We start from the raw sequence: 9,349 nt of genomic DNA on the forward strand, positions 1-9,349 counted from the left end.
CGGGGAGAGCACCAGATGCAAACTCACGAGCAGCAAGTCAGCTGAGGAACAGCTGAGCCGGCCCATACCGGGGTGCAGGGCTGCAAAGGCCCTCGCTCCTCCGTATCTGCATTTGTTCCCTGGGAAACAGACTTCCGGGCCTCTTCGAGGTCAGGATGGGGAGCCCCGAGGCAGGAGGCTTGCTGACGGGGTTCAAGGCTCACATTCCTGGGAGTTTCCAACGCACAGCCCTGTCCTGGCCAGAGGTGCCCACAAGGGCTCTGGTCCAGCTGTCCAGTTAGGGACAGAGTTGGCACGGTGGGGAGGAAGGGGCTTGTGCTTGCAGGTAGACTGGACGTGAGTTCAGATTCCCCCCTCTTACCTGGGTAACCTGGGTGAGCCTCCTGGCTTCTTTCAGCGCTGGTTTGCTCATTTGCAGGGCAAGAACATGGCACTTTCTGAGCGTGGGCCACAGCGATTAACGGCGAAAGTATGGGCCAGGCTTAGCATGAGCCCGCTGCCCAGCGGCCATCAGGAGCTGCTGCTTCCTGCCTGGACCCTCAGCAGCAGGGGAGGACAGCCCTGAGACTCCGCCTCCAGCCCGGGCCTGGCCCTGGGGACTTGGCTCCAGACTTGTGTGTTAACAGCGTGACGGGTGTGACTCTGTCCTCAGGCTCTGTTTTATCCTTTTAGGATTCTCAAGCTCTGAGTAGCTTTGTCCCACTTTGGGGAAACTTCCCTTAAAAACTCCTTTGCATTCTAAATTATTTTTATTCTGAGAAAGTTAGGACATGTCTGGGTGCTTTGCCTCTGACTTGTCTCTTTTTTGGGACAGCACCAACCTCCATGGCCGCACCGCACCAGCCTGGCTACCGTGGTTCCCGTTCCGTGAAACTGTTTCATTCTGAGCTATGGCTATGACCAAACAGGGGCAGAGAAAGACCACTCGAGTGTCTTTTTCAAAGCAACAGTTCTTCTCAAAGATGCCACTCTCTCAGTCGGAACCACAGGAAGAAACTCTTTGGAATAGAGAGTGAGACTGTTGAGAACCACCCTGCCTGGTTTCAGGAGCAGTAACCCCCCATGGCTAAGGCTGACTGAGCCACCTTCAGACCATAAGCCACTAAGGAGACAAAGCTTATCTCCCTGGCAGGAGCTCAGCTTCTGCTCCTTTTACTTCATCCATAACTGGCCCCCAATACTTGATCAGTTTGCCAATGATGGGTAAGATTCCCCAAGAGGGGATGACATAAAACAGGCACGATCTCGTGGAGGCCCCAGGGAGGGACTTGGGGGCTGTGGAGAAAGGGGGTGATGGACCCTCGCCCCTTGGCTCTTATGAAGCCTGACTCCCGAGTCTGTGAGAAGTCTCTGAAAATTCCCTGGCTGTCTGCCTCCTCTGCCTGACAAACCTGAAACAATGACAGAGGGCGGTGCAGCCCTGTGCTGGAAAGGGTGGGATGCCCGGGTGATCAGGCCTGAGAAAGGATATGGAAAATCCTGGAAAGCCTGCTTTGCTCAGAATGCTCTCAATGAAGTGATAAAGATTTGAGCAGGAAATGAGTTTGTTTCCCAAAGTTTTGTAGCCTCTTAGTTGATAGTTCTTTGTATGTTATCTACTGTTTGATCCTTACTGCCTGACAATGATTAATGAACTTTACCTGCAGTCCCGTGCTAATTGAACCCAATAAAAACCTGTCCAGGCAAGGGTCGGCACACTCTCCCCTTGAGAGAGTAGCTGTGCCATCCCTTTTCCTCCACAGGACTTGGTAGTCCGTGTGAATTTGTCTCATGTCTCATCCGTGATGCCGCCGTGGGCACTGTGGACCAGTGCATGCATCATAAGACTAAATTAAATCCAACAGCATGACATTCTGAAACAGGAAATAAAGGAATGTGTTACCTTTACTCTTTTTTTGTAAAAGTTTATTTTATTCTTATTTGAGAGAGAAGGGAAGTGGGGGTGGGCAGACAGAAGGAGAGAAAGAGAGAGAGAGAGAGACTTTGATTGGTTGTTTCCAATACGTGCCCTGACTGGGAACTGAACCCACAACCTTTCGGAAGGGAAGACACCTAACCAGCGAAACCACGCCAGCCGGGGCCTGCTTCCCTTCACTCTCCGACACCGAGTTTTAGAACTCAAGGCCAAGGAATCATCTCCAACTGTTCACCTAAAAAGTCTCTCTGATTCCTGTCATAAAAGGCTTCAAAAAGGGAAAAGGTGCTCACTCACACGTGTGCACATGTGCGCACACAGGCCCACACACTAATGTGCACTCCTTTGCGATATTAGAAAAGACTGCTTACTGGGACAGCTTTCGAGAACTGGCTGTCTTAAAAAACAAGCGGCCTCCCGAGGCCCTCCTGCACAGCTGAGCCGCTTTCCTTGGGAGAGTGCTCTGCAGTCAGCCAACAGCTGAACCCGAACGCCACATCAGGGGTCAGGCAATACAGCGTCTATAAATATTTAGTCTCAATGGGTGGTTTTCAGCCGCGGATGAGAACTAATGCCCAAGTCTACGGAAGGCAGTGGTGGCAGAAAAGCTGTTTTCGTTGCTGACCCGTGGCTGCGTCGAGTTCAGCTGAGGGTTTTAGGTGTGGCCATTGAACCCGAAGGAGAGGGCCTGGAGCCCGTGCACACGGCCCACCCACCCTCCAAGTCCCTCTAGGTGGGCCGGCCAGGGAGCCCCTCCCTTTACGTGGGAAGCTGCCTGAAAAGGGACCCTCGGGCTCGCCCTCCAGGGGTCCCGCGTAGGTGGCCACCCCTTTCACAGAAGCATCGACAGCCCAATTCAAACAAATCTCTCCTTCAAACAGCAATAAGCTTCCTCTTTCCCCAAAGTACACAGAGAGACGCGGGCCTCCTGCGGGGGGTGCCGCTCTGTTCTCTTTCTCAGTTCTGCTTTCAGAGCCTCAGTTCCCCTTTTGCAGGTCCCTGGGTCTCTGCACCATGGCCCTCCCTCGGCTCCAAGGCCCCAGGGAGTGTGACACAGAGCTCTCCCATTCCTAGCGTGACTCTGAACTTTTGGAATGGAAGGGCAAACCAAAACCTCATGGAACCGCTGTGGCACTTGGTATTCTCCCTAAGTGGCATGGCGTTCCTCGAGGCACAGAGCCCCCTCCCCCAGCCTTCCCTGTTTGGTCTAGATGGGGCCCCTCCTCCCTCAGCCCTGGATGTGCGGGCTGGGCCCCACAGGGAGGGTGCATCGGAGGGGTGTGTTTGTCTGCTGAGGCTGCATGACCTGCTCAGGCTTCCTCCCTCTTATCTCACGAGCTCGCAGTGAGGCCCCCTGGCAGGCAGACAGGCAGGCAGACAGGGGTCCCCCGGAAAGGCAGAGGGCTGGCAGTCCCACCTGTAGGCACCTTACCTTAAACTCTCCCAGCTGTGGCCCTGACGTCACAAGCCAGTCAAGCCATGCTGCTGCGGCCCACCTGACCTGGTCACCCACGAAATCAGCGAGAATGATGCGCGGTTGTGCCCCCCGCCCCCGTGGGGTCTGGAAACTTGTCCCACAGCCCTAGTAACTGGGACAGGGGTCATCCGTGGAGGGAACTCACAAAGGGACAGCGATGGGGCCAGAATTCTTGGAGAGCAACTGTTTCACAGACTGGGTTCCGAATGGTGTCAGTGCTCTGCGGAATATGAAACGCGGCAGAGCTCCGAAAAAGCGGCTCCTAATAACCCAAAGCAGAGGGACAGAGACCCACCCCCAGGGCCCAAGGAACGGCCAAGGGACCACAAAGGCTTCTCAGTCCCCAAGCTGTTGCCAATAATACTGCTGTCGGGAAAGGAAATAAATAAAAACACAAAGTGAATAAGGAATGATATTAGTAAAACTAGGGTTTCTGTAAGCACAAAAGACAATACAAAAATATAAGTGAAAGGAATCAAGAAATACATTGAAAACAAAGTCCTGTCATGCTAATGTGAATTGCAGATCTCAGTAGGGACTCATGATGTTTTCTGCAAAAAGAAAGAAAAGAGAGCAAAAACAGCCAAATAAAAGGCCTTCTGCCCTGGCTGGTGTGGCTCAGTGGATTGAACGTGGGCTGCAAATCAAAGGGCCACAGGTTCGATTCCCAGTCTGGGCACCTGCCTGGGTTGCAGGCCAGGCCCCCAGGGCAGGCCTTGTGAGAAGCAACCACACATTGATGTTTCTCTCCCTCTCTCTCCCTCCCTTCTCCTCGCTCTAAAAATAAGTAAGTTAAAATTTTTAAAAAGCCTTCTTATCTACTTCTCGCCTCTGAAAGTCCTCATCACGAGAACCAGTGTGGTGCCAGCAAGCACAGGGACTGTGGTCCCTGGATGCAAATCTCACACACGGGAACCAGGCCCCCGAGGAACGGCGTGCCAGGCCAGGAGAAGACGATGCCCTAGCAGAGCCTGGGACATCTTGTCAGGGCAGGGGGCGCATGCCGTCTGAGCTGCTGGGCCGTGTCAGAGGGACCCCACTGAGGGACCTCCAACGGCAAAATGAAATGCTTTTGGAACATCAAAAAGAATAACAGCTACAATGGGTTGAAAGACATCAAATATGTTACAGTCCATAAATGCAGGGTGATGCCCCCCCTGGAAAATGTCCCCACTGGTCACCTTCGGGGACTGCATGGGAACCAGCTTCCGTTGTTCGGAAAAGCGTTGAGTCCTTCGTCCTTCCCTGCCTGTGTGGAACACCTGGTCTTCAACTGATTGAGGAGGGAGTGTCCTCCTCCACAGAATTCCAGCTGAAAACGAAGGAGGACCCTGAGCGGCGTGGGTCAGTGGGCTGGGCGTCCCCCAGAAAAGCCAGAGGTGGCCAGTTTGCAGCCCGGTCAGGGCGTGAGCCCGGGTTCCCAGCTGGGACACGGACGAGAGGCAGCCCACGGATGTTTCTCTCTCACATCGATGTTTCCCTTCCCCTTGTCCCCTCTCTCTCAAATACATACATGCATACATACGTGCAATACATACATAAAATCTTTAAAAAGAGAAGGAACGATAGTATTATTACAATATTAACATCTCACAACCCCCTTCTCCCCTGGAATGATTCTGGACAGCATCAGAAGCTAAACTGTTGGAGGAAATGCCGAGAGGGGAACTTATAATGGATGGACTGGCGCGGTGGTCCCTGAAGCCAAGCTCAGTGCTGACGTCAGGGAGAGAGGACCAGACTGGACCTCGGAGCCCCGGGCCCGATGCCACAGGAAACACGCAGCCTGCGCTCGGTGTACCCTGGCTTCGGCACCCCCTATCTGGTTATTTTGCTTTCGGGTTGTTCGGTGCCCTAATTCCAGGGTTTCTTTATAAAATTTCCCTTTTATACATAAAAGAAAAACCCTTTTTGTATTACAACAGGCGTGCCTCAAACCCCACTCCACATCAGTCCCTGAATTGCTGCTCGAGCCTTTCTCTGTTGAAGGAGCCCCGGTTCTCCTTGGTGGAAGTTTCTGTTTTGGGGCGCGAGCCCTGGTGCCTGTTGTTACGGGGTTAGTCACTGCTTCTGGGCCTTTCCACAGCTGGGGAATGCGTTTCTTTTGTGCATCTGTCTTTTTTTTTTTTTAAGGAAAATACATAATGAGTTCATAGGAGCATAATGAATTTAGGATGAAAAGGCTTTTTATCTTATTTTCATACGTCTGTGCATCTCCCCTTTAATCTCTTTTCAAGCAGTTGCTTGCCCACAAGTTATAAGAGGGGACTCTATTTAATCTGAAGGCTACATGCTGCATCTTCAAAGTACAGCCAGTCATTACCGCAATTCACCCCTTCCCTGGGGCTGGTTTCGGCCTGGGATGCTAATTAAGCTACAGAACAGTTTACCTGGATGGAGCAGCGTGAGGACTACACTTGTCCTAATTAGCTGACACAGGCTTCATCCTAAATGACTGTCATCACCTCTGCAGGAGCCTGTGATGTGGTGCGGTCGTTTGGCTCGGCACCAACACAAACCTGCTGTTCCTGTCAGCGTATTATGCAACATCCAACAGGGCCGGGGGGGCACAGGGTTGGAAAAGGGGCGCGTGGGGAAGGCCGGGGGCCTGCACCCTGCCAGGCCAGCAGCAGGATGAGAGCCGGAACTGCCCGACTGTGAAGGCAGCCGTGGCTGTGTCTCGGGGGCTGAGAATACTGCAGGTCCTGTGTGGCCCCAGCCAGCCTCTCGCCACCCCCTGGAGCGCAAGGTCGTTAGCTCTGAGGGGAGCTCCTGTCCCTCCTGCCCTTGAGACCTAAGCTCACAGAAACGAGTGGCGTGGTGACCGGGGTCGACGGTCCTGGACGGGACACCCGAGCACTGCGGGGAGAGTAGCTCGTATGAGTCCCCATCCCAGGGGAAGAAGTGTCTCTGCGTGTGGGGAGGAGTGTCAGCTGAAGGTGTCGTGGTGACCTACCCACAGTGTGGTTTGAACTGCACAGGTCCACTCCCACGTAGGATCTTTCAATACAGTGTAAATGCATTTTCTCTTCCTTATGATTTCCTCAACATTTTCTTTTCTTTAGCTTTCTTCTAAGAACACAGTATATACTACGTATAACATACAAAAATACGTGTTAATCAATTTTATGTTATCGGTAAGGCTTCCAGTCAACAGTAGCCTATTAGTAGTTAAGTTCTGGGGGAGTCAAAAGTTACACACAGATTTTCAACTGTGCAGGGGACGGGACCAGAGCCCCTAACCCCCATGTTGTTTCAGGGTTGTACAGTATATACGAATATCAAATCATTATGTTGAACACCTGAAACTAATAAAATGTCGTAAGTCAATTATACCTCAATAAAAAAGAAAGAAATCCTACACCACAAGCATCAAAGCCCAACTCACGCTTCATCTTTTTCTTGGAGGTGGACTCCTTCGCTTGTCTCTGCATCCCGAGTCTGAGCCCTCCTCATCTCACGGGCTAAGCCACTGACAACACACCCTTGCCCGTGGATTTGACCCCTAACACAAAGTGATGAACTCCTCAGGGCAGGGCTGTGCCTTATGATTCTTGCCTGTGACCAGGGCAGGCATTTCACAGACATTTGCTTCTTTGCTGTTTTAGCCTGTGTCACCCACTCGGCCACAAGCAGTTGGTCCACAGAGGGCCCTCTGCACGTGCAATTTCTGGACTAGAAAACGTTTCCTCTTGGTTACCTTATTGAGTCTTCTGAAACCCTGTAGGGAGATGAAGCAGGTGTTTGCGCCCATTTCCCGGAGCAGGCAGGGGAGGCTGTGAGCAGCCCAGCACGTGCTGATGGAGGTGGCTCCCCGGAGGGTGAGCCCAGTGAGCGCCCAGAGTCCCCGTGCACTTTGCCTCCCCGAGACGGCGGCGGTGCTAGGAAACATGTAAGATGGTCCATACACCCTGGAAAAGACGCAAAAGGGTGGGTCCGGTCCTTCAGAGGCTGGAATGTTCCTTCACAGGCCCAGCTGAGGGCGTGTCTACTCTGACTGAGAGCGGTCCTCACACATTTTGGTGTCAGGGTCCCTTAGACCCTCAAAATTCTTGAAGACTCTGAAGAACTTTTGTTTCTCTGTTATAGTTGACAATATTTGCCTTATTTGAAATTAGAACTGAACTTCAAAAACATTTACATGTTAATTTAGAAATAATGGTCAGCCCATTATGTATAAACATAAACGACATATTTTTAAATAAAAATCACTATATTTTCCAAAACAAAAATAAGAGTAGTGGGAAGAGTGGCCTTGTTTTTACATTTTGGCAAATCACCAAAATGTCCGCTTTAATGGAAGAAAACTGGACTCCCGGGGTTGCTTCTGCATTCAGCCTGCTGCAACAGGCTGCTGGTTGATCAGTGTATCAGCAAAAGTCAGCCCCATGCAGACGTGTCGTTGGGGAGGGAGGAGTATTACTGTAGCCTTTCAAAGGCGAGACAAAAACTCGAAAATTCGTAAAAGGTCATCAGGGACGCGGAGTCTGGAACGATCTACACCAATGAGCAGGTCTGCAGGCTTTTCCCTTAGGGAAATTGGAATCCATCTTTTGTCCACGTGGGGCAGGCAGAGCAATGGTGTCCAAAGACATCCTCTTCCTACCACCCCCAACCTGGGAGGGTCGCTGAGAAATCCTGAGGCACAAGAGAGACAGATGCCACACTGCTGCTCCTGAAGACGGAAGGACTTCCAAGAGCCAAGGAAGGTGGGGGCTCCAGAGGCTGAAAAACAGAAGGAAACACACTCCTCGCGGGAGCCTGGTGGGGGGGGCAGGGCGCACAGACCAGGGCAGCACCCTGACCTCAGCCCCGGGAGGTCGTGTCAGACTTCGGGCCCACAGAACTGCAAGGTAACCGGGTTGTTTCAAGCGACGGAGCCTGTGGTGGTTGCTAGGGCACGAGAGGAAACATCTACAGCAGGTAGGACTTGTACCAGCAGGAAGGGCCCTGGGGAAACAATGGTTCGCTGACCGACCCACAGTTTCCCCGACCCACAGTTTCCCCGTGACGATGTGTCTCAGTCCGAGGCAGCAGCAGCAGCAGCTCCCCTCTGTTAACACCCCGCTGACCTCGCCCGAAGACCGGTCCAAAAACTGGGACTCGGCCGACACCAGCTTTCCAACGCTTTCACTTGGAAACTGATTTTATCGTTGGCAACCAACACTGTAGATGATTTTCCTTGAAGTGACAGACTGACTTCATCAAGGTGTGAAACAGTGTTGTCTACAGGACTGAAGTCCGAGAGACCAGCCTGTCTGCCAGATGCCCCCTGCGCTTTGCAGGTGCCACCAGGGCTCGATACAGCGCCCATGTGACCTCCCAGGATATAACAACCTGAGAGCCCAGGGTCGAGACTTGATAAGGTCACTGCGCCTACATCCTCATCAAGGACACCAGGTTGTGAACTGGGTGTTCTTGAATTTTGGTTTAGCTTAAAATTTTAGAGTAGCTTTTTATTTAACATTAAAACGATTTTCGAAATAGCTTAGTATTGAATAAAACTGGCCCTCAAGACGAGGGCTCACTTTGCAGAAATACTGACCCTTGCGGGCCAGGTAACCCTTCCATGGGCGCGCCTGCTGCCCTTGCTGGGGCGGGGCTGTCCTGTGCACCAGAAGGTGTCCCGCAGCATTGCCAGCTTCTCCCCACCAGATGCCAGGGGCGCCCCCAACTTAGGACAGTCAAAAGTGTCTCCAGACATTGCGAATGCCCTCTGAGGAGCAAGGTCACCCCCGTTGAGAACCAAAGCTTTATCGGGGGTGTCCAACCTTTGGGCGTCACTGCGCCACACGGGAATTGAGAGTTTTCTTGGGCCTCACATTAAATACATTGAGACACGTAACCACAAGAAAATCTTATATTGTATTAAGTAAATTTAGTTTTGTGTGGGACCGCATTCATGGGCGCATGCAGCCCACGGGTGGGGCACCCTGCTGGATCTTCCGGTTTTAAGT

Source organism: Sturnira hondurensis, unplaced genomic scaffold (genome assembly GCF_014824575.4).
Source record: "Sturnira hondurensis isolate 20B ecotype Veracruz unplaced genomic scaffold, ASM1482457v3 Scaffold0000167, whole genome shotgun sequence".
Taxonomy (NCBI): domain Eukaryota; kingdom Metazoa; phylum Chordata; class Mammalia; order Chiroptera; family Phyllostomidae; genus Sturnira; species Sturnira hondurensis.